This window comes from Mirounga leonina, unplaced genomic scaffold, assembly GCF_011800145.1.
Source record: "Mirounga leonina isolate KUSES-001 unplaced genomic scaffold, KU_Mleo_1.0 Mir_128, whole genome shotgun sequence".
In the NCBI taxonomy this organism is placed as follows: Eukaryota; Metazoa; Chordata; class Mammalia; order Carnivora; family Phocidae; genus Mirounga; species Mirounga leonina.
In genome coordinates, this window is record NW_023270320.1 from 24,853,256 (window position 1) to 24,878,324 (window position 25,069).

The following is a 25,069-nucleotide window of genomic DNA, read 5'->3' on the forward strand; positions in this document are numbered from 1 at the left end:
ATGCGTGGGAAATACAATGTGGTGGGAAATACAATGTGAAGGGAAAAGAGGAGCTTACAGGCTAATGGAGGAGAAATACACTGATTGCTCACAGAAATAAATGCAACCAAGTTTGATACTCAAAGAAATGCAGAATATGATTGTTCAAGAGTTAAAAACACATGACCCTGGGTGGATCAGGGAAGCCTTCCTGAGGAAGGGGGCACTTTAGCTGAAGGGTGCACAGCATTAACAGCTGAGCAGGGATGTTCCAGAGAGAGAGAACGGTGCACGCAAGAGGTCTAAATGTGGCCTATCCTAGGAACTGAAAGACCAGAGAAGCTAGAAGAAAGGAGCTAGAAGGTAGGTCGAGAGATGTGGGTGTTGATGTAAGAAGATGATGCAGAGCTTTAAATAGGCCACTTTAAGAAGGCTTATCTTAAAGATTTCTATACCATATTTAGCAACTGTTGCATATGCTTCAATTTCAATAGAATATAAATATCAAGAGAAGCTAAGTCATGGTTATATAAACAGCAGAGGTACTTTTTAAATATATGTGGGATTCAGACAGCACATATAAAACCAATAAAGTTTTAACTAGAAAACTGAGTTTTAACAGGTTTTCAGAAGTTATTTCTGTATAAACTCTTGCATTTGATAATAGTTCTTTAGCCATTCCTTAAGATTATCACCTTATCCTGTTAAAGTCCAGCCCCAGATTGCGTGATGGCAAATCATCCCCTAAAAAACATTCACTCCACTTCAGTAACCAGGTAGTAGAAATAATTGGACAAACTACTTGACAACTTCCAAACAATTACACCTGCAGATGCAGATTATGATGGGGATTGCCGAATGTAATTTATAAACACCCAAACAAAAGCATAGATGTTAGAATTAAGGAGGGGTTTATCGCCCAGTCCCTCTGCCTATGTTTCAAAAGCACGAGCGTAGAGCGTTTGCATGCCTGGTCTGAAATCACTCAAGCTCCTGAACTTGAGTTTCCCCCTCGGTGCTTTATTCCTTGTTCAGCTTTCAACATATGGAGGTTTGTGTAAATGGCCTGGTTGACACTAAGTGCATGATGCTGTGAAGCATCATCATTTTTATTGCATGTGCTTTACTTTGTTTCGTGTGGTTGGAGCAGACAAGCATAAAAGATGTTATTATGCTTAATCTAGCCCTCATTTTGCATCCAGCATGCCTGACTTGGGGGTCCATCCCTTCCTGCAATCAGCATTATCTGATTTCTGTAGTCTCTGTAGTATGAGACTCTGACTGCCTTTTCAATACATCTTTGAAACTCATGCCAGTGTTTCAGGCCGCCTTGCTGCCTCTCCCTAAGCACTAAAATATTTGACTAAGAGAATAATACATTGTTCTCCTGGAGTATTAGACAATGCTACTCAACTGACATGCGCCACAGAAGCCTTCAGACATTTATAGTGCAACTTACTTTTCAAAGACATTTATAGTGCAACTTACTTTTCAAAGGACTTCAGGGGAAAAAATGTAACCTAGAAAACAATATTCATGGGAAAACTACATTCACTTCCTTCCTACTGAGATCCTTGCAAATAATAGGAAGTGACGAGGAATCAATTGAGAATTCTGAGTTCTCTTGGGAAAAAAAAAATTTAAACAACTCTCAAAGAAGCTTTCAAAATATGTGTATTCAAGAAATCACTCCTAGAAAATCCCTGGAAATCATTGTGATATCAAAAAATTTACTAAACTTGACCATATTTGGAAACCTGCAATTAGTTTACTATATTTTAGCTGTTAAACCAACAATAGCATTTACAGTGTGCCAGACTTTTCTACCTTCTTTTCAGACAACTCTTTCAATCCTCACAACAACCCAGTGAGGTCCTGTGACAGAGGAGGAAACTGAGGCACAGGGAGGTGAAGTAACAGGCCCAGGATCACAGAAAAGTGGTAGGACCAGGATTCAAACCCAGACACACAGACTCCAGACTCTATTCTTAAGCATTAATACATATACACATTTTTAAGGTCTTCTGAAAACAACCAAATAATAAATTGAGAAGGGAAGCTACAAATGGTCTCTCCATACAGAATTAGGAGTTTTAAAGATTACCAATGTGGGCCCACATTCTCCTTTACAGTGAGGATTTTATTTTTCTGAAGATCTCTGGAACACACAATGCTCTGGTACCACCTGAAAAAGCGAGCAATGGTTTGGCAAACTGGGGAGATCATTCCAAATAAGGTGCTCACTTCTTTACAGGTGGAACGGAGGTGTGCTGGAGAATAACAGAAGGTCTCTCTGCTCCAGAACACCAATCTGCCTCATGGTTCTAACAATAGAGAGTTCCATGACTTACCAAGATCCTTTCTTGGATCAGGACAGTTTGGTCTGTGCCAACTATGTCTTAGCATAGATTGTTCTTAGTTTGACCACTGCTTAGCTGAGAGCGGGAGGAGAGAAAGAAATGTACAACTCAACTGACTTTCCACACTTCTGTCCATTTTTTTCCCTCCTCATCTCTGAAAGATTATTCCAGATGGAGCCTCTGAAACCAACCAATCCTGTCCTTATAGAGAGTTTATGAAACTCTGTTAACACGGCTGCTAGTCCCACTCATGACTTACAGCACATTTTTTCTAAGTTGGTCCTCATCCTATTTTTTGAGCCTGCATCTCTGCTCAGCCAACACTTGGCCTAGTGTTCTAGTTCCTCGGAGACCAAGGCTGTGTATGCTCGGCTTTATCCAGTCTTCCCTGCAACTCCAAACCTGGGGCAGCTGGGGATTTGGGTCAGACTTGCAGAAGGCAGGGATGCTCCTACCAGTGTCTGCCTGCTGGCTGCAACACTCACCCACTCCATCCTTGTGTGGTCTCCACCAGCTCCCTTCTGTTCAAGTCTTGTTCTCCTAGCACCTGACAGTACCAAACATCTGCCCCTCACCGCCCCTCCAGAGCTTGTCTGGTTTCTGGGTCCTGGCAATTCTGCATCTGGTCTGAGGGCCCCACTGCCCACCAAGCTCTCAGTGCTTGCTCTTACATTAGAATCACCTGGGGGGGGGGGGGGCTTTTTAGATACATTAGATTTCAACCAGATTAGTGAAAGCAAACTCTCTAGAGGTGGGTCCAGTGTACTGGTATTTTTAAAAATTTTCCAGATAAGCCTCATATGTACCCAGGAATGAGAGTCACCACTCTATATTAGTTTCTCTCAAATTTCAAGGTACATACATATAACCTGGGGATATTGTTAAAATGTACTTGTTGGTTCAATAGGTACGGGTGAGGCCTGAAATTTCACATTTCCTACAAGATCCCGAGTAATGACTTTGATGTTGGTCCATGGACCACTCTTTAAATAGCAAGGCTCAAGACCAGTGGTCCTCCAAGTGTGGTTAAGAATCACTTGGGGACTGGGGCACCTAGGTGGCTCAGTCAGTTAGGCGTCTGCCTTTGGCTCAGGTCATGGTCCCAGGGTCCTGCGATCGAGTCCTGCATGGGGCTTCCTGTTCAGCGGAGAGTCTGCTTCTCCCTCTGCCTCTGCCCCAAACCCCCGCCCATGTTAGCTCTCTCTCTCTCTCTTCCTCGCTCTCAAGCAAGATGGCAGCACACAACAGAAATATAAGGCAAGCCGCACATTTAATTTAAAATTTTCTAGTTGTCACGTTTTAAAAAATAAAATTAAACAGGTAAAATTAATTTTAACAAAACGGCTTATTTAATCTAGTATGTCTGAAATATTATCATTTCAATATCTAATCAATATAAAAATTAATATGATAGTTTACATTGTTGGGTTTTCTTTTGACATCTCAGTTCTGACTAGCTGCATGTTAAGTGTTCAATAGCCCATGTATCCACCATCCTGGACAGCCAAGTAGACTTACAACAGTGATAATAGCATTAATTATTATTGAGTACTCGCTATGCTCAAGCATTACTTGGTTAAGCATTTTATGTACATTATTATATAAGCCCTCCTGCAAGCCTGTGGATTGGTATTGCTTTAGCCCCACCTTATACAGGGGAGGGCTTATGCCAAAGTCCCATTTGGTGTTTCCCCAATACAGGAAGCCCACACCAATATAAGCATCACCCAATTACTTTAAATCATTTTATTTGTAAAAACAAAAATGAAAGAAGAAATATAAATAAAATCATTAACATTACTACTACTAGTATAGTTGCTAAGACATCAGTCACTTATAAAAGTCAGAGTAGTTCGGTGAGTAGAAAAGTCCAAATGTGCTATCCTCTCATTTTTAAAAATATGCCTGAAGTCCAACTTGCACTCTTCTGTGACATCCAGTCTGTTGAAAGGTGCCACCTGCGAGGCTGTTTGGACAGTTAGGGTCGCTGGGGAATGGCAGGACCTTGATGAGTCATGTGGCGAGACAGGGCTGGTGCTGAATGGAAGCAGCTAGCAGGGTCAGAACCTGTCCGTTCAAGTGCAGACCATGACATAAAATGACTCTAATAATAGTTAAATGTGAGGCAGTGAGCTTCTCTTAGTGTTGGTGCAGGAAGCAGGCAGTTTGGAATTTAAAGGTAATGGTTGACTTAGTAGTCTTCGTTTTAGTAACTTCGATAATTTCTCGAGGACAGCCAACTTTTACGTGTATTTTTCTTTTCATTGTAAACTACTATACGGAGGAAAAAGTAAAAACTATTAAAAAGAATTTCTATCTGAGACTAGAATTTGCCAGAATTACCATCTATCATTTTGACCAAGTAAAGTAAGTATCCTCTTTTTAAATGGGCAGGTATATAAGACACAGTAAAATGTGACCATTTAAAATAAATGAACAGAAAAATCCACAATTCAATAGAGATCTTTTAAAACTCTGCTATCCATTTTTAAAATAAGGTTAATCTTATTTTAAAATTTTGATTAGATATTTCAAATTTAAGTTATACTTCTTTTTTTAATTTAAATTTAAAATTTAAGTAACTAAATTTTAATTTAATTTAGTTTTAATCTAAGTGTAGGCTACCTGAAGGATTTCACTATTTTATCACACTTGAAATAGCAGTCATGTAACCATTTTTCTTTACAGATCATACATAATCCTCAGTATTTTCTATAGTCCGTTTCAGTGTCTTTCTTTAATTGCAAAGAAACAATTGGATCTGATCTGAGCCTCTAGTAACCAACCTTCATAACATTCATTATAAAATACATCCAGGTGGCTTTCACACTGGACTAAGGATCAGAGAATTTTCTTCCACCTCCTCTTAGCTCCCAGCAGTACTTTCTCACTGCCTAAGCGTTCTCTATGTTTCGGGAGTAGGGAGATGAAAGAGTTCAGGGATTTCATCTACATGGATTAAAGGCTTTTAATACTTAATATGTTTCCTCGGGTAGGAAGTAACAAATTTCCTTCTAAGGGGTGTTGTAAAAGGCAGAGTAAAACCCACAGAAGCCAGAAGTTGGTCTGATGACCACCCATCGTGTCTTCCTTCAGTCATAGTAGAAAGAAATCCCGATCTCCAGTTGCTACGACTTGAAGAGTCTCCTCCTGTGAAAAACAGGCTATCAAAGATTATGACAAATTCTCTTTATTATTTATTCTTGCTGCCTCTTCGTGCTGTAAACCTTCTGAGGCAAGGACACTGTTTATTTTGCCCACTCTTGTATCATCAGAATGTGTTGAGTAGAGGAGGCTCAGATGTACTTGCCACTTAAGTTGCTGAATGAATGAATAAATGAATGAATGCACAGAACGTCCAGATCTTACTTTATAATTCTAGAAACAAAGTGAAAGCTCAAAGTCTGCTGGCCATTGTTGGTGACCCAATCTGAATTACTTCTTTGGAGGCAGAAGCAGGGGATCTGTGTCTGTCTGCATCATGTCACTGAATGGTCCCCAGTCTCTGCCAACAGATAAGAAATGTCAACAGCTTAACCCAGTAGCTTTCAAAAATAGCATAGTTGATGAAACTGGAAATTTAGGTGCGTGCTAGAAATAAACCATTTGTCTTCAGTCTTAAGAAGGATAGGGTGAGAACAGATATTCCTCAGAGAGATCTAAAATATTTTTTTAAGACCCATCCAGGCGAGTAAATGTCGGAAGAAACATCTTCCCTCTCAATAAAGCATAAATAGGACACCTTATTTTCAACAAATCAGGTAAGTCATTCTGAAAACTTGAGGATTACGGCAAGGCACCGTGTTTCTTTAAGATTGCAGTCAGGATTTTTTGTTGTCGTTTTTCAAGAGCGGTGGCAGTTTTCCCCAAAATTTAAATGAGTAGTTGTACGGTGAACCAAGTTGTTGTGGGTTTCCTGGTGCATGCGCCCTCCCCCCCCCCCCACCACGTGGGGCAAGGGGGAGGGAGGTGGCGACTCAGACATGGCTTTTTCATCCCTTTACAGACAACTCCGGCTGCTGTGAATGCTGAAAATAGCTCAAATGCTCTCAGAACAGTAGCACCACCCAGCAGCTGGGATTCTTTCCCTCTCTTATTTGCCTTCTCTCTTGCCTTTTTTTTTTTTTTTTCCTTCAGACACTTGGATTGGATTTAATCTTAAACCTCTGGAGTTCAAGACCTTTTAAAAAGGGCTAAATAAACAATCTCTACATGTAAAAGGCCACTGACTCCTACTTCCTCTGTTTAGAGCAACTGTTGAACGCCAGCTGCCTGTAGGTAAGATTTTTATTCTGGAATTATTTAAATGGTTTATGATATGTTTATGACTAATGTCTTTTAAATAACTCATTTATAGTGAAGCTAAGCGGGGGCTGCAAACGATTTCCAGGTAAATACGGTGTTCTGGAATACAGAAGTGGCATCTCTGCATTTTTGTGGCTGTACTTTTAAACTTGGCCCCAAGCTCTCTGTCATGTTGACCCACGATACACACTCCCTGTGACTGAGCCGCGTCGGAACTCTAATTAACCTGAGTGCCAACCGAGAGGGGGGCTTCCAGGCATCATAATTTTGTTGTTTAGACTGTTTTACTTATTTTTAACTTTCTCAAGGCACCCAAAGAAAGAAAAAAAAAAAGGGAGAAGTTACAACCACCTGAGTAAAGAAAATGTTAGTACTTGGTCTTTAAGGACAATGAGACAGCTCTACTTTATTTTGTTCTTTCGTCCCTGGTTTATTGATTGCTAGTGTGGAATTCGAACAGGTTTTTTTTATTTGTTTGTTTCTTTTTTTTTTTTTTTTTTTGTATGTCCCTAGGACAATTCAGGTGACTCTGTTTTGAAAATGCCTTACCTAGCCGCAGGTCGTTTGCTAGCAGGTTTCCATAACGTTGACAGTACAATATTTTGGTGAGGTTTCTGTCTCTCTCCTCTCCCCCTCCTTATGCTCACTTTTGCAAAGTACTTTGATCTGTGGACTTTAACTTCAAACACAGCATTTACTTTGATTGTGGGTACTTACTATGTTCAGTAAAAATCCTTTTGTTGTTGTTGTTTGCTTAATGCTTTTATACCATTTCCTTTAAATAATCTATTGGGCTTTGGTTTTTCCCCGCTGATGATGTCTTAGATTAACCCCCAACTCAAAGAAAAAGACTTTTTTATGGCAGGGTCTCTCACCACATAGACTTTACGACAGCTCTCTGCTGCAGATCTGTGAACACAGCAAAGGCTGGTGCATACAACCCGAATCTATCAACCCCTCCCTTGACTGCCCTCTTGCCTCAGAAGTACAGTTTGCCTCAGGCCCTAATGCTGCTTTTTTCACAGGGACACTGAAATCCTTGGAATTTAAAGATTCTTGTCTCCAAAGAAGTTTATTGGTATCTCAGACCACATGTCAAAAGAAAACATGCATTTTAAACACACTGTGATTATCTGGATAACTTTAAAAAAAATAAAAAGAAGAAAAATTAAAAGGAAAGAAAATTTTTAAAAAGGAAAACTGGGTTGGGGGGAGACAAAAAAAAAAAAAAAAGCAAAAAACCTTTTGCTGCCAAAAGTCTGTTATGCTGGTGAAACTTCGGCTGAATGAGGGATAAGAAATTTTTATAAACAAGTGTATTTCCTAAAATAGGCTAAGTGGAGCCCTTTCTTGCCATTCAAACATTCTTTTAAACGTTCCCTTTACTTTAAAGAAAACTCGTGTTGATTACACTGGTTTGTTATTTTCCAAGTCCTCTGCTAGAGACAGAGGTTGGTGGCCCCTGGCACACTGCCCCTGCTAGTTGGTTGCAGGTTAGGAGTAGAATGAGCCTAATCCTCTCAGGAGACCTTTTCAGTCCTGGCCAAGGACTGCGGCTCCTTACAGCCGGCCCAGACTGCACCCTGCACCTTGCGAAGAAGGAAGGAACCAAGTGGCCGCAGGACAGAGTTTCCAGAGGGGCGGGGCTGGGCGAATGCCAGGGGAGAGGTGGCTTCCCATGAGGCGAAGATGTAACATAATCTCCAGAATTTGAATGTAGTCAGAAAACCTAGAGATGTTCAGTCATCCTACTTTTTTTATTTCCAAAAGTTGGACGTTTAATTGCTACCTCTTCCCCTTCAAATCTGCATTGGAAGGTGTATATTAATAATCACATTTCTGTGTACAGTCAACATTTTAAATCCTCTGGTTATTCTGACCAGGTGCTTCACTGCTTCCTGGAGCCTTTGGAGGTCTAGAATTTTCTCCCCCTTAAAAGTAGGAAGTGTCGGCGTGCCTGGGTGGCTCAGTCGTTAAGCGTCTGCCTTCAGCTCAGGTCATGGTCTCAGGGTCCTGGGATCGAGCCCCGCATCGGGCTCCCTGCTCATCTGGGAGCCTGCTTCTCCCTCTCCCACTCCCCCTGCTTGTGTTCCCTCTCTCGCTGTCTCTCTCTCTCTCTGTCAAATAAATAAATAAAATCTTTAAAAAAAAAAAAGTAGGAAGCCTTGATTTGACATAGCTGAATGCAATTGTATTGCCAAAGGCAATACAAGTTTAGTTGGAGGATCCAGCGGCACCGAGATGAAATGGATTTGGAAGATGATAGCCACTCCATTCTCCGGCAAGTCGTCTTTTCCTGTTTTGTCATTGTTGTGGGGTTTGTTTGTTTCCCTTCACCCCTTAATTTTGCTCTGAAATTTTGGATTGTTTGAATGTGAAGCTCAAGGTGAGACCCGCCAAAGACCGAGTTTCACACAGGTTCCACATGAAAGAAGTATTCTACTCAGCCTTGCTCGAAACTTGGCCCACATTTTACCAGAAGTTTCATGAATGTCAGTGAGTCTGGATTTGAAACATAATCCAAAACCTGGGGACTTCTGGCGACTTTGAGGCTTTATTGTATAAGTAGTGAATCTGTCAAACAAGGACATCCCTTATTTTCATATCTTCTACTGTAATTTCATGTGTACACACTTTTTTCCCCAATAAATTCTCATTTGTTCTATGATATTTTAAGGCAGGTTTAATCCTAATATGAATTTTTATAGCTGTAGTATTTAAACATCGGCAAATATAAGCCTGCATTTTAAATTCCAACACAGTCTGAACCACAGTGGTGTGAACATGTTGGTATAATTCAGCTGCAGGAAGGAAGTCCCAGGAGAGTCATGGAATGCCTTTCTTTGCTCAAATATACCTCTGTGCTCGTGAGGAACAAACAGTAACATTTTGTCCAGGTCTATCCATTTGACAGTGTGCCTTTTGTTCCCCTCTCCAAAGGTGGTGTCAAATATATTGGTGGGAAAATAATAAACTTCCAGATTTTTTTTTTTTTTTGCCTGCTCAACTGATACACTCCCAGGGAACATTGTAAGCATTGAAAAGTTCAGTACTATTACTTGTAACGTATACTGAGAATAAAAGAGTACTCGGCAGAGACAATTTCCTTCAGAAAAGCTGGGTGACCTAGAGCTGATGTGTGTATTAACAGTCAGATGGTGCAGGGTTGCGAAGGGCTGTGTGTGTGTGTGTGTGTGTGCATGTGCCCACTGAGTGGGGAAAATGGGGAGTAGAGAGGAAGAGGGGATTTGTGAGCGAGCTTTGTTCAGCAAATCTGTCGCATCTAAAACAAAAAAAAATAATCAAGCCCAGGATCTGAAAACATTCCTTTCTTTTGTTGATCATATAAATATGTATTGGTCGAACACTGAATTTGGGAGAAGGAGGCATATTATTTTTCTCATTAAAGACACCAAGGATTACATTCTGATCATTAGGATTCCAGAAATGGTAAACAATGCCTAATAAAAATATGACCAATTAGGAGACCTACATAGCTGTGGATGAAATTGCATGAGCCAGTCTCAGAAAGAACTTCACGCTACTATGACCATTATAGATGCTAACCCACCCAGAGAACTAAGATTTGACATCTTTCTATCAGCTGGAGGATTTCTGAACTCATTTGAAGGATTTTCATAAAAATAAATTTGTGACCTCACTAAAGATTTAGTTTGACTAAATTTAGTGAGGTTTACGGTTATTCATTATAAAATTAAACTGCCATCAAATTTCATTTTGAAAATTTCATAATCTTATTCTTAATACCAAAGAGCATTTTATTAAAGATACAGTTTGCATTTTTAACAGGTGATGCACAAAATGACTGTAATTGATCCCACACTGAATAAGGCATTTAAAAAGCTGACAATAACAAAACCTGGGGGTCTTGTATGTAGGAGCTGCAGATTAACACTGACTTCACCATTCATAATGTATCATATCTGATTTTGTTATCCCAAAACTAATACATCAGAGCAGAGGAGAGAAAGAAGCACAAATGAAGGTGTAGAGAAAATGAGAGAAAACAATTCAGGACCATCCTACCAGGGGGGTTCTCCCTAAACACATCATGGTACAAAGAGTTTGATATTTTGAAAACTATCATCCATAATAAAATAGAATAAGGCAAAGGGTAAAAATACCAGGCTGAAAATAAACATCAAATTTATGCATATGCAAATGTTTCTTTAAATCATGAAAAGACCTTTCAAGAGTCACCTGGGTGGCTCAGTCGGTTAAGCATCTGCCTTTGACTCAGGTCATGATCCCAGGGTCCTGGGATCGAGCCTGCTTCTCTTCTCCCTCTCCCTCTGCCTGCAGTTCCCCCTGCTTGCACTCTCTCTCTGTCAAACAAATAAAATCTTAAAAAAAAAAAAACCACAATGACTTCACTAATTATTTAAGAACACAAAAATCAGTCACTTGAAAATCTTCTCTTGTGCTTTACTGTCAGAAAAATGGAGTCCATATAGCACTTACCCATTCTTTAAGAATATATTATTATAACCCATATTTATAGTATTACATTAGTTTTCTTAAAAAAAATTAGTGTCAGTGATAGATATCAATATTAGATGATGACACAATAGGGTCCCCACCCAGATAGGCTGAAGAAGGTTATTGACCTGAAGCAGATAAAACAGTCATTTCCAGGAAGGTCATCATTCTCTACCTAAGTTTTTACTTGTTATTTGGATATTATAATTGGCTGTGAAATAGAAGTAGTACTTTAAATAATGCTTTAATAATTATAATATCAAAACACCATGATGATCTTAAGGCCTCTTACTTATCCAAGATGGACTGTCAAAAATATGTGGGCATTTCTTGTAGGTTTAAATGCAGAGACTGCTGTCAGGGGATAGTCAGGTCTCCTTAATATCACTCTCATCCTGGGCTTTATCCTGGGGAATCATGGAGTAGGAGACCCCAGTGACCCTCTAAATCACTCCTGTACCCATTAGGAAGCCCACTTGGGCCACTGGCTAGAGTCAGGGTGGATATGGGAGGAGGAGACTCCCCTTTCCTCTGTACTCGGGCAGAAGGCCTTTCTGAGTCTCTTGGTTCAACTATTCTTTTTTTTCTTTTCTCATGGTTCTTCTCTATTATTTCCCCTTCTCTTTTTCCAGGAGAAACAAAGGTCTTCCCTGCAAATTTTGCCATTCTTGAGTCGTTGGAGGAGGAAAAAGTCCAACGGAGTTAGCTCTGGGGGCTGTGAGATTCATACCCATTACAAGGCTAGCCCGTGGCCCCCTGAGTTTATTTGCATGGGTGCCACAGGTAGACCTGTGTAGTAACTGTTGAATAATTCATAGTAGGATAAAAATAAAGTAGATATGAAGGAAGCCTTTCAGGTCAAAGCAAAATATCCATTTTTTTAACCAAACTTTTTATTTTACAATTTTAACTTTACAGAAAAATTGTGAAGATGGGACTAGAGTTCCCATATACCCCACACCAAGATTCTCCTATTATTAACATGTGACATTAATATGGTAACTTTGTTACAATTAGTGGACAATATTGATACATTATTAACTAAAGTCCATCCTTTATTCTTACTTCCTTAGTTTATACCTCATGTCCTTCTTCTGTTCCAGGATCCTATCCAGAACGCTATATTACATTTAGTCATCATGTTTTCTTAGATTCCTCTTGGCTGTAATAGTTTATTACCCTTCCCTTGTTTTAGATGACCTTGATAGTTTTCAGGAGCACTGGTCAGGTATATTGTAGAACATCTTTCTATTGGAATGTGTCCGATGTTTTTCTAATGATTAAACAGGGATGTGTTTTGGGAAGGAAGACCACAAAGGTAAGGTGCCATTCTCATCACGTCATGTCAAGGGCACATACTATCAACATGAGCCATCACTCTTAATGGCCTTGATCACCTGGCTGAGGGAGTGTCTGTCAGGTTTCTCCACTGTAACGTTACTCTTTCTCCTCCTTTTCTTACTGTAGTCTCCCAGAGGCAGTAACTTCGTGCAGCTCGCACTTAACAAGTAGGGAGTCACACTCCTCTTCCTGATGGAGTAGCTACATAAATTATTTGAATTATTGAATTCTGCATGGCAGATTGTCTATTCTCCCCAGCTTATTTAAATTCAATCATTTGTATCAATATGAACACAGGGATATGTATTTTATACTTTGCATTATAATCCAATACTACTTAAGTAAAGTAAGTATGGCCCCAGCTGTAGCCATGTGCAGTTCTTTCGCGAGGCTGTTATGGCCTTTTTTTTTTTTTCTAAGATTTTATTTATTTATTTGAGAGAGAGAGAGTACAAGCAGGGGGAGCTGCAGAAGGAGAGGGAGAAGCAAGCTCCCAGCTAAGCGAGGACCCCGAGACAGGGTTCAATCCCAGGACCTAAGATCATCACCTGAGCCAAATGCAGACCCTTAACTGCCTGAGCCACCCAGGCGCCCCAGCTATGGCCTTTGACATAGTCCCATCGTTGTGAGGATTTTTTCCCTGGTACTACAAGATGCTTCAGCCTCATTGTATATATTTCCTGTCCCAGTCCTAGAATCAGCCATTTCTTCAAGGAGCCCTAGTTCCTTTAATAAAGAACGATATTAGAAACCAAGGCCAGAGCATCTGTTTTAACTTTTGAATGTGACCTTACCAGCCACTTGCTTTTTCACTTGAAGAAAATTTTTTTTGTTTATGGATTTTTTCAGTCTGTAACTGGTAATAACTTGATATGTATGTAAGGATAGCCTTTCTTGATTTTTCAGACTAACAGGACACATGCTGCCCTTGCATACTCACCTTTCTGTGATTCTGAAACAAATTTAATCCAATATAATCAAATTTGTTCTTTATTGTTAGTTTTGATGGGAGATTGAAATCTTAAATGTGGTCTTCAAGTCTTAAATGCACTGTTTAAAGGTAGAAATTGGTTGTTTCTTCCTTAAATAGATGTAAGAACATCTTACATTATTTAAAATATGATCAAGATTATTAAACGAACATGGAATTCTGTTGCCAAGCCTGCCACTAACCATGTTCGAGGAACCATGCCACGTGCAGCTTAATAATCTCATAGAAGACTCAGACAACACAGACAGTCAACATGCATCAGAAGATGGGCAGTGCAGGGGGCGCCTGGGTGGCTCAGTTGGTTAAGCATCTGCCTTTGGCTCAGGCCATGATCCCAGGGTCCTGGGATTGAGCCCCATGTCCGGTTTCCTGCTCAGCGGGGAGCCTGCTTCTCCCTGTCCCCCCTGATAGCTCTTGCTATCACGCTCTCTTTCTCAAATAAATAAATAAAATAAAATTTAAAAAGATGGGCAATGCAGAGGTCCACAGTGCCATGGGAGCACAGAGTTAGGACTGAGAATCAGGCTTCAATAATACTAGAAAATCAGAGAGGTTTTCACAGAGAGAAGAGCTGTATTTAAATCAAGTCTTTGGTTCACATCAGAGGGCATTCAGATGGAAGAAGGTGATTGTGAATAAAGACTCAGAGGAGAGGGTGCCTGGGTGGCTCAGTTGGTTAAGCGACTGCCTTCGGCTCAGGTCATGATCCTGGAGTCCCGGGATCGAGTCCCACGTCGGGCTCCCTGCTCAGTGGGGAGTCTGCTTCTCCCTCTGACCCTCCTCCCTCTCATGCTCTCTGTCTCTCATTCTCTCTCTCTCAAATAAATAAATAAAATCTTTAAAAAAAAAAAAAAGACTCAGAGGAGAGAAAACTCAGTAGACAGAGTATATCCAGAAATTTGGTATCGCAAAAACAGGACTGACAGGAGACCCCTGGAAAGGCATATTGGGTTGGCGTTCATTTGTTGAGAAGGAAATTTTCACAGCTAGGTCCATATGTTAGTACGACTGCTGTCCAGTGTTCAGGATGATTAGGGAGATGAAGCACAGCACAGACCCTATTAAGCAGATATAACTGATAAGGGGGCAAAGTAGATATAAGAAAAGGAGACTAGCTGCTACAGAGCATGAGCCATCAGGATAGTTCCATACCACTGTCTTCAACTAGACTTTGCCCTAGAAACTGAAAGTCTACCTACAAAATGATTGCACCTGTAATTTTATTTAATATTCAGTATTATCAGAGATAATAGGTTGTATGTTTATTGTTTCACCAAATGCATATGTAGTTCATATTCAGTACTTACTTTTATTTCCTTGATTGTCTATTTTAATCTGCAGTGGTATTACTATTAATATGGGGTTGGGCATGCAGGCATTATGTTCCCCAATGTACACATGAGGACACTGACACCCAGATAAGTTGCTATATCATCCACTTTATGTCCCAGTAAATAGCAAATGGTAGATTGGCTTTCATGTCAAGATTTTTCAAAGTGTGCCATTCTACCCAGTTATAAAATACAAACATAAAAAATAGGTTAGAAATAATGGCCAAAGAATAATAAGAAAATGATTAGTCCATGGGGTGCCTGGGTGGCTCAGTCGGTTAAGCATCCGGCTGTTGATTTTGGCTCAGGTCATGATCTCAGGGTCGTGAGATCAAGCCCAGCGTCAGGTTCTATGCTGGATGTGGAACCCACTTGAGATTCTCTCTCTCTCTCTCCCTCTACCCCTCGCCACACCCCCCACTCCTGTGAGCTCTCTCTCTCTAAAAAAAGGAAAAGAAAATGATTCGTCCAAGCAATGAAAGAGATATTTCTGAATTCTAACAAGTTTTGACTTTCTATGCTTCACTGAGGAAAAAAAAAAACATAAGCAAAAGAAAGATGAAGACTACAGAGAAAGACATGAATGTTCCAATGGTATAATGAACCATAGGTTATGACTAGGCTGATAGAAACAAGACACAGGTAGCAAAAAAAATAATAAGGTTTAGAAACTTGACACAGTTTAAGAAAAATAATGTACTCTCTTATAAAAGGTCGATTCAGTATTAGAGAGGATAGAATAGAATTATTAGTCTCTTGTTCTAAATCTAAATTTGGGCCTGAAAAAAGAAACTGAGTTTAGTTTAATGGAAAAACACATGTACAGCATGTGTTTTTAAAGCATTGTATTTTGGGCACTTTGACTTGTTGCATATCCTGGTCCAAGTACAACTTTGAATCGGTTTAATTCTGGTGGAGCCTTTGCTGTTGACATGCATTCAGCTCAGTGGTGCTTCTCTTGCTCAATTTTGCAAACCTAAGAAATTTGGTTGGTTTTGAATTTAACTCCAAATAGTATTCAGAAGTTCTGTGTTTGTTTGAACTGACCATTTAAATATTTTTAAACTATGCAGCATTCAACTTTTAGAGCAAATTCTTACTATTAAAAACAACCCAAGAACGTTGAAAAAGTTACATATGGGTACATTTTAAGTGAATTTAATGAACATACAACCAAATACAGTTAAGAAATGTACTTTTGAGGGGCGGCCTGGGTGGTCCAGTCAGTTAAGCATCTGCCTTCGACTCAGGTCATGATCCTGGGGCCCTAGGAGGGAGCCCTGCATCAGGCTCCCTGCTCAGGGGGAGTCTGCTTCTCCCTCTTCCTCTGCCTCTCCCCTTGCTTGTTCTCTCTCTCTCTCTCTCTCTCACTGAAATAAATAAATAAATAAAAATCTTTTAAAAATGTACTTTTGATCTAAGATCAAAAATATTTTCTAGTCTACCTCTATCGTTTTACTATCAAAGTATTCACTCTTTAAAAAAATTATTATTATACTGAGACTAAAGACCGTGGTTCAGAATGGAAAATTATCCAAAACCCAATATGGCTACCTAAATGTGCAGTTAGATTAGAAACCCCACGCTGTGGTACCAGCAGAACCACGGGTTAGAAGGTATGGCCTGGCATCAGACTGACCTTCATGTGTAATCTGTGTATAGACCAGAACAGTGAGCCTACGCTGAAAGATTCGGCAGGGGAGTGTTGGAGATAAATGAAGAAGTTTTGTGCTAATTCAAGAAGGGTGTTAAATGTCAAACTAAGAGATCCAGGCCTCATTCTCAAGTAGGAAGTGGTCATTGTCCTTGACTATACAGGACAATAAAATGCTAACTTTTGGGAGAAGTAAATAGCTTCCAGAGTATCACCTCTTAGTGACTGAGTTTAAATAAGAAATCAAATTATTCACTATAAAACTCATTTTATAACTTAGAGTATAAATTGTTTTATATTTCTGTTTATTTAACTAATATAAAATTTTAAGTAAACTATGAATTATTTTAAAATTTGAAATATACATTATTTACATATAACATGTTAGTTTTTTATAACAATGTAGACAATTGTGTATAAATTGTTTACTATAAAAATCAATAGTTTACCATTACTAGTTCTAACATGAAGTTAAATCATTGAAATCTTCTTTTTGTATCAAATATAATTATTTTCATTCAAGGCAGAATAAAACCAAAGCCAGACATAAACAAGTTCCTAAACTTTATATTGATAACACAGAAGACTGGGGCTTATGATAAATTTCTCAAAAATAAGTAGAAAAATAAAAAACTGAGTAAAAAAGTAAATTCAGTAGGAATTAGATGAGTTTTTATGGAAAGAATAATGAAAAGCTGTCTTTTATTAAGAAAATAATTTTTAAGGTGATTACTGGTCTTCAATACAAAATGCATTTTATGTTAGCTTGTGTTTGAGCAACTTTACTTTAAAAATTAATGAACGTATTTCATGTTCCAAAATTAACTTAGAGTTGGCACTCAGGCTTTGTCTCACATGGGGAGAGCCATCACTTACTAACCACAGCTTGTACAAAAACTTGTTAAAACTTGTCTAGAAACAAAGTGATAATTTTTATGCTAAGGTGAGAAAACGTGATTGCAGTGAGATTTTTATCTTCCTTACAAGCTTTATCTATTTTAGATAATGAAATTAAACAAAAAGCATTGAGAGTTAAAAGTCATTTGTTTCCACATCAGAATTTTCTATACTCACACATATCCTAGCTCTAATCAATATTCTGAATGACTAAATAAGAGCATATGTGTAAGAACACTTGGCAGAAGACCATTTTGTATTTTTCAGTGAACATCATAGCTTGGTAAATTTAACACTTGACTGTGCTTATTAATTTAAGAAGAATGGTCTACATATAAATCAGAAAGGAAGAAAATTGGGAGTTTACTAGTAAAACCGAATACTGTTTTCAGTGACCACAGATAACTACCTCTCATTCCTTAGGCAATTTCATATTCATTGAATGAGATATTGTCATAAAGATCTTTTTACAGTGTCTCAGTCACTTATTTCTGAGAGACTACTTTTCCTAGTATATGTGAATCATATGGGGCTCGAGGGTTAAAACCTTACACTCTGACTATGGACCAACCTCAATGCAGGAAAATTTGATAGCACTTTCAAGATAAAAATTCACAACCAGACATAGGGAGGAATTGCTTTAACCTTTAAAAAAAAAAAAAAAAGCATCAGTCAAAAACCTGCATCATAAAAGTGCACAGAAATATATGGACTGAAAAATGTGAAATTCAGACACCAGAGGCAGGGAGGATGTTTCAATCAGAGAGATGTACAACAGGCTTCATCTGAATTCAAATGTCTTCTGTCTTAAGATGAATAGTGGGTACATGGATGTTTGTTATATTATTCTCCATATCCTTTGCTTGAATAAAGACTTTCATCAAAAAGTCTTTTCCCTCTATCTCACATGCCTTAAGTTTAAGATATAGTCTATAAACAGAATAGATTTTTAAATATATTTCTCAGCTGCTAATATTGAGAGACAATATTAATTTTTTACTTAAAGCGGCCCAGATTTTCTGAAAATTTACAAAGGTAAAACAATACAACAGATGGTATCATGTTTGGCCTTTTTTCTACATTTTTTGCATAGAGCCCAAAACTTCTATCAATGGTGAATTAGAAAAGAAAATGAATTTAGTTCTTTAGCAGACAAGTATCTATTGTAAACCTACATTCAAGATCATTTTTCATAGTGTATTATTCCACAAGACCTAGTTATATACAATTCTTAGAACCTACTAAACATGATATTTACTCTTTAAACTATTAACTAATTTGTCAGGCTTTACAAGAATTTGTAATGGGGTTTGGAGCTAGTAGTGAGTAGGTATATTTTATCTTACCTTTTTTAAAATTTCTTTAATTTTTTAAAAAAGATTTTATTTATTTATTTGAGAGAGTGAGCAAGCAAGAGAGAGCATAAGTGGGGGGAGGAGCAGAAGGAGGGAGAGAGAGAAGCAGACTCCGTGCTGAGCAGGGAGCCCGACACGGGACTCGATCCTGGGACTCCATCCCAGGACTCTGGGACCATGACCTGAGCTGAAGGCAGATGCTTAACCAAATGAGCCACCCAGGTGCCCCCTTATCTTACCTTTTTAACATTGGCTTTGGTATAATAGATTGAGAAGAAAGGATTACTGTTTTAAGATGCTCTATGCAATAAATATATGAGAAGTGACTTTATAATATTTAGGCAATCCTCTCAGTTGCTTGAGGACCAAAGATACAGTTAGATATGCATCAGTTCCCAGTGAACATGATACTGTGCAAAGCGAGTACTGCCTATATTTAATATGAAGATTTTACTCTGTAACTTAATATATTTCTTGAAATTTAACTGATTTTTAAAATTTACAGGGCACCTGGGTGGCTCAGTCGGTTAAGCGACTGCCTTCAGCTCAGGTCATGATCCTGGAGTCCCGGGATCGAGTCCCGCATCGGGCTCCCTGCTCAGCAGGGAGTCTGCTTCTCCCTCTGACCCTCCCCCCTCTCATGCTCTCTCTATCTCATTCTCTCTCTCAAATAAATAAATAAAAATCTTTAAAAAAAATTTACGTACATACAACTCTTCCTTAATTTTTACACTTAACACATCTTGGACATCAGAGGGGAATAAAAATCTAATGATCTTTCATTACCATTTGGTAAGAATCAGTATTTATTTTGGGAATTTTTATTCTGATTTTTTTCTCTTTGTTTTATATAGAGTTATTCCAACATGCTAAAATGGAAAAGTTGGCAGACATCACTATCTTTTTAAGAGTTTTGACAAATGATAGATAATACTGAATAATTTTTTCTGGATTTTTTTTTTTTTTGGTTTTTACAAGTAATTTTACATGCAGTCTGAAAATTCAGTACAAGCCAAAAAAGTTCATTATTTTAAGTCATAAAATTCAAAGAAAAGATATTTTGTTTCTAGGTAAATTCCATTAAAGTATATAAAATATTTAAATGATTAACAATAAACACATTGAGAAAAATAGTGACGTTCTAATAACACAAAGAGTAACTTTGAATTCCCTCATGTCATTGTTACTAAAGCTAAGACACCTATTATTACATTACTAATACAGAGTAATATATGGGAACAAAGATGAGAAAAGGACTTTCAGATTACTACCATTAGACAGTGCTGCTTCTCTGACCTTCATGAGAATGCATCCTTTCTTTGTGTTCTGTGACACTGGAGTATTTTCCTTCAATCTCTCTGATGATGCCCCAATTCTGCTTACACGTCTCTTTCTTTGCCTGGCTTGAAAGATACTCCCTTGGGTTCTGTCCCTCTTGTCCAATCTCCCCTGATTTCACCTGTTTCCCCCTTCATAATAATCCCCAAATCTATGTCTCTACCCCTGATCTCTCTCACGAGTTCCAGACTCACATTTCCAAGTCACTGGTAAACATTTCCTATGAACATCTGCAGGGCCCCTCAAACTCAGTACTTCTAAAACTCATCATCTTCCAGCTCCCAACATGCTCTTCTTCCCCAGGCCTATATTTTAATAACTGTGTCACCCAGTTACTCAGGCTTGGAATCTTAAGCAAGCATTCACATTTTTCTTCATACCAATTTAAGTCACTATTCATTGATTCTACCTACACACACATCTCCCTTGAAGCTAGAGTTATTTTGCCAAAATAAACAAACTTTGCATGTGGATTTCCCATCTACCAAACTCCCCTATCATATAGTAAATACATCGCCTTTGCTTTCTCTTCAGGCTTTAAGCACCAAGAAAGATGGCCATGTCAACCAATGGAAGTAAATTCTGTGCATGGTGTTTAGGTATCAATAGTCCTGCGTTTTCCCAGATAAAACACAGAGCTGGCAACTAACTTTTCCAAACTCATTAGTAAGAAAAGGGTGTGGCTTACTGTGCCAACATGGAACAGAGATCCAATGTCAGTCCTATTGCTTATCTCAAAAAACCCTTGTCCTCAAGATTCTCCTTCCAACAGAGTAATGACAATGTTCACAAATCATCTGTTTTGTTGTCACTTATTATGTACTGATATGATGGTTGTAGGCAAATGCTAAATAATAAACATCTTGTTAAAAAAATTGGAATATAATCACAACGCAAAGTTTTAAACCAAAAACTCCATATGATTCATGTGGTAGTAAATGAAGTCTTAAAGAAATAAATTATTTTAAATAGAGATTTAAATCAAACAAAATGTGTGTATCTTCAAAACTAAATAGTAAAATAAATAAGTGCCTGAAGCAATATAAAAAGATGGTATGACAGGGACGCCTGGGTGGCTCAGTCGTTAAGCGTCTGCCTTCAGCTCAGGTCATGATCCCAGGGTCCTGGGATCGAGCCCCGCATCGGGCTCCCTGCTCCGCGGGAAGCCTGCTTCTCCCTCTCCCGCTCCCCCTGCTTGTGTTCCCTCTCTGGCTGTCTTTCTCTCTGTCAAATAAATAAATAAAATCTTTAAAAAAAAAAAAAAAGATGGTATGACAATATTTCATTCAATAAATATGAAATTGATTACATATTAAAATTCATCATCTGTGGTCACTTAAAACACTATTTGGTTTTACTACTAAACTCCTAATTTCCTTCCTTTCTGATGTATTTGTTAGATCATTCTTTTTAAATACAGCCAAGTGTTAAATGTATGAAGCTATAATGTTCAGTAAAAATACAAAAACAAGAGATGGAATCATATGCAGGGAAAGGTCCTATTCATTGAATTATTATGATAATTAAAGTAAATATAACTTCATTTGAATAGCATGATATAAAGGATAAAATCTGAAATGTCAATCTTCTGGATCATCTAATATTTATGACATCATTTATCTTTATGGCATTTAATCAATAACCATTTGTTGAGCGTCTACTGGGTACTCTGTCCACAGTGCAGTGGGAGACAGTTGTTGGAAGGTAATTACCACAGCCACGTGATTGAAATTGTAAAGAGAACTATGAAAGAAAAATGCAGGAGGCTGAGAGCAGAGTCTACAATTTTGAGAACCAAGAATCAATAACAAAAAGACTTCTAGATTTGGAACTTAGTGAAATAATTGGGAAGATGAATTACTTGGGGTAGGAATCAGAAGAGGTGTTGCATTATTCCTATTTTGTGAGCAGCTGAGAAGAAAGTATAAAGAGATTATGGGCATGACCCCTCCAAAAACAGATATATCAGGACCACCATGAACATCTACTCTCTAAATACAAGTCTATTTGTGTGATGGCCTTTGTCTTTTGGAGAAAACATCATGAGAATGATAGCTTGCTGTTCTACTATATATAAATTCTCCATGGATTATAGAGATAATGTTGTATTTGCTCCTATTTAAATATTGAAGGAGTATGATTTCTGAAATGACCTATGAAAGATGAATGTGACTTTGGAGAAAAACTTATTTCAGCTTTGAGTAAGGATTTTCAAGATAAACATCCAAGAAAAAGTCTAACAGAGGAATATTGAAACAAAATTTCTAAATGAATAAAGACCTTACTGATTGCAGCTATGAATTCGAGTACTTTCACATGTGTTCAGGTGTTTGCTTTGAGGCATATGAGTTAAAAGTGAGAAAGAAAATGTTTAAAGTTTTCTTTCTCACTTTTAACTACATTTCAAAGAAATACATAATTTCAACGTAAAGGATATATTTCTTCCATAGATGAACACAAGTGTGTGTGTGTGGGGGGGTGGGATTAAATCTTGTGGTTGGTGTTACATCTGTTCATCTTTATTATGTGACTGAAATAGCAATCATTTAAAATAAAATATTTTCTGGTTTAATAATATGGTAACAAATTATTCACAGTAGGATTGATTACAATTTTTTCTTCTGCTCCTTATACTTAATCATATTTTTGAAATCGGCAACAAACTGTTTTAAGGATGTTAGGGTTTTTCTAAACAAAAATATCTGCATGCAATGTGGGAAATGTGGTTTTTAATGCATTACACATTTTAATTTTTCTGGATATGCTCATGAACTCATATTTTTAAAAGGCAGCTGAGGACTCTTACGGTATTTCTTTTCTGGGGATCTGTATTGCTCTAGAAAATGCTGTTGAAATGGCAAAGTGGATGTCTGTATAGATACGTTTTATTAATTTTTCAGATTATTCCTTCCTCATGTTTGGCTAAACCATGGACAGTAACAAAATGTAGTAAAAAAGAGTCATAAAAGATGAGTCACCTTTAATTCAATAAATATTAAACAATAATTAAACAATTAAACCATTGTTCCTGAAATAAGAGGTGAATCCAAGACCTGGGAAATCTGGACATGAATGCGGAATGGAAATATGTCAAATAAAGTGTAAATCAAAATGGCTGTTGGAGTCCCCTAAACTGTGAAGCCCTTGAGTATACACCATTTCAATGAGCCACCTTGCAGTGGAAAATAGAAATTTGCCACATAGGAATATCAAAGTGCTGTGGCCTAGTATATTTTGTAGAAGTTGAATATTTAACTTTAGTTGATTGCTAAAATTAACTTAGAAAACTGATTACAAAATAGGATTTTGCAAAATGTGATCAACTTTGAAATAATAGTAACAAAGGGTAAGCAATTAATGGAATCATAACTATGGAATCTTACAAATTTATTTTATTGATGTACTATCTGAAGTAACACCATCTATCTTTGGATATTTATCATTGGAAAACTCCTTATGGCATTCATCCAAAGTACAGCTAAATCTTATCAAATTATTCCATTTTCCATATTTTTTAACAATTTATCTATTTCAGAAGTTTCTTAGGCCTTCTCTACTTTAATCCTGCACTGTTACGAGATTTTGTGAATTGTTGTAACTATGTTCTCTCTACCCACTGTCATTAAATATATATCTTGTCATAGTCGTGTGGCTCAACCCTTAGAAAAAGATATCCCTCTTCCCCCATCCAATGCATGCACACACACACACACACACACACACACGAACACACAAATCTTAATTTGTTTCTAGATAGATCAAATGGAGCTCCTTATCCTCATCTATGAAAAGAGTACAACAGAACCTAATGATGTGTGGTATGGTGATAATTACTGAGAAAAAAAAGCAATCAACTCTTTGAGATTGTTAGTTGAAAGGTGCCTTCCTTGTATGAAGCAGAAATAGTTGTCACTCTTCAAATCTGAAAGCAAGAAACTTATCTCTCGCTCGGGATTTTGGCGTACCACAGGACATGCTTCATTTCTAAACTTAGAACAACACCGACATCTCCATCACCGTAGAGTTAGCATGGTCATTCACTTGGCAGATACTGTCTGAACACCTTGAAGAGAAAAGCACTGTTCTGGGTGGTTGGGACTTATCAGTGAACCCTGACTGGTAAAACACTGGTAAAAATTGCTCCTCCCAAAAAACTAAGATTCTCCTGGGAAGAAACAAATAATAGAAGATAAAGAGGATAAGAAATTATATAGCAGGTAAGACAGTAAAAATGCTTTTAACAGAGCAAAGTAAAGAGGATCTGGAGAACGTGCTGAGGACTGTGCAGGGCAGCCATATGCATACGGCTCTCTGGGGGACATGTGTTCTAGGCAGAAGGAGCTGTCCCTGCAAATTCCTAAGGGAGCTACTGCACCCTTGTTTGAGGCATAGCGAGGAAACCAGCAGAGGAGGGGAGATTAATGGAGATGAGCTCAGAGAGGCACTTTATAAAAGGATCGCTCACGGGTTGCTTGCAGTAGAGTGGTATAATTCTGAAAGTCCTTTCCATGAAAAACTGAAGTGTTTCTTTTTGTCGATTTAAACTTACACATTATTTATACCCCATACAACCAGTGGTCATATATTCCAAAGCCCCTGGACCACTTGAATCCATAAGCACTAGTGTTTAATGAAATATTTATATTCAAGTCTATAAACCTAACACTATGACTCTGAGTGCTTCCAGCAGATGATTCTGACTGCTGAGTATGTACACGGACCATGGTGACATTATAAAAAAAAAAAAGGTTTTATATATATATATGGATTATTTCATTGAACTATATAAAATGGGTATTGATAAATGTATTTACTAAAGAAAACACTGAAGTGTAACACAAGCAAAATTATTCTGATTTATTGGCAATTTGTGAATTATTATTTAGGGCCTGAGAGTTTCTGCACCACTGTTCTTATTCATTGTGTGAATAGTTGCATGTTTTGATGTCAGTAATGCTATGAACGATAGTCTCTACACAACCCAAGCTATGTCAAATATAGAAATCTCTGTTCTGGTC

General features: G+C 38.0%; 1 protein-coding gene across 3 annotated transcripts in view; it reads left to right on the forward strand.

Annotated features, from left to right (window-relative positions):
- Nucleotides 1-6,318: 6,318 nt before the first annotated feature.
- Nucleotides 6,319-25,069, forward strand: part of SORBS2 (sorbin and SH3 domain containing 2) — a 181,099-nt gene continuing 162,348 nt past the window's right edge. For 2 of the 3 annotated variants that reach the window (XM_035004220.1, XM_035004224.1), the window contains exon 1: nucleotides 6,319-6,617. The gene's annotated coding sequence lies outside the window, so the exon portion shown is untranslated. The remainder of the gene's footprint in view (nucleotides 6,618-25,069) is intronic. The other variant, XM_035004221.1, reaches the window with a different exon arrangement.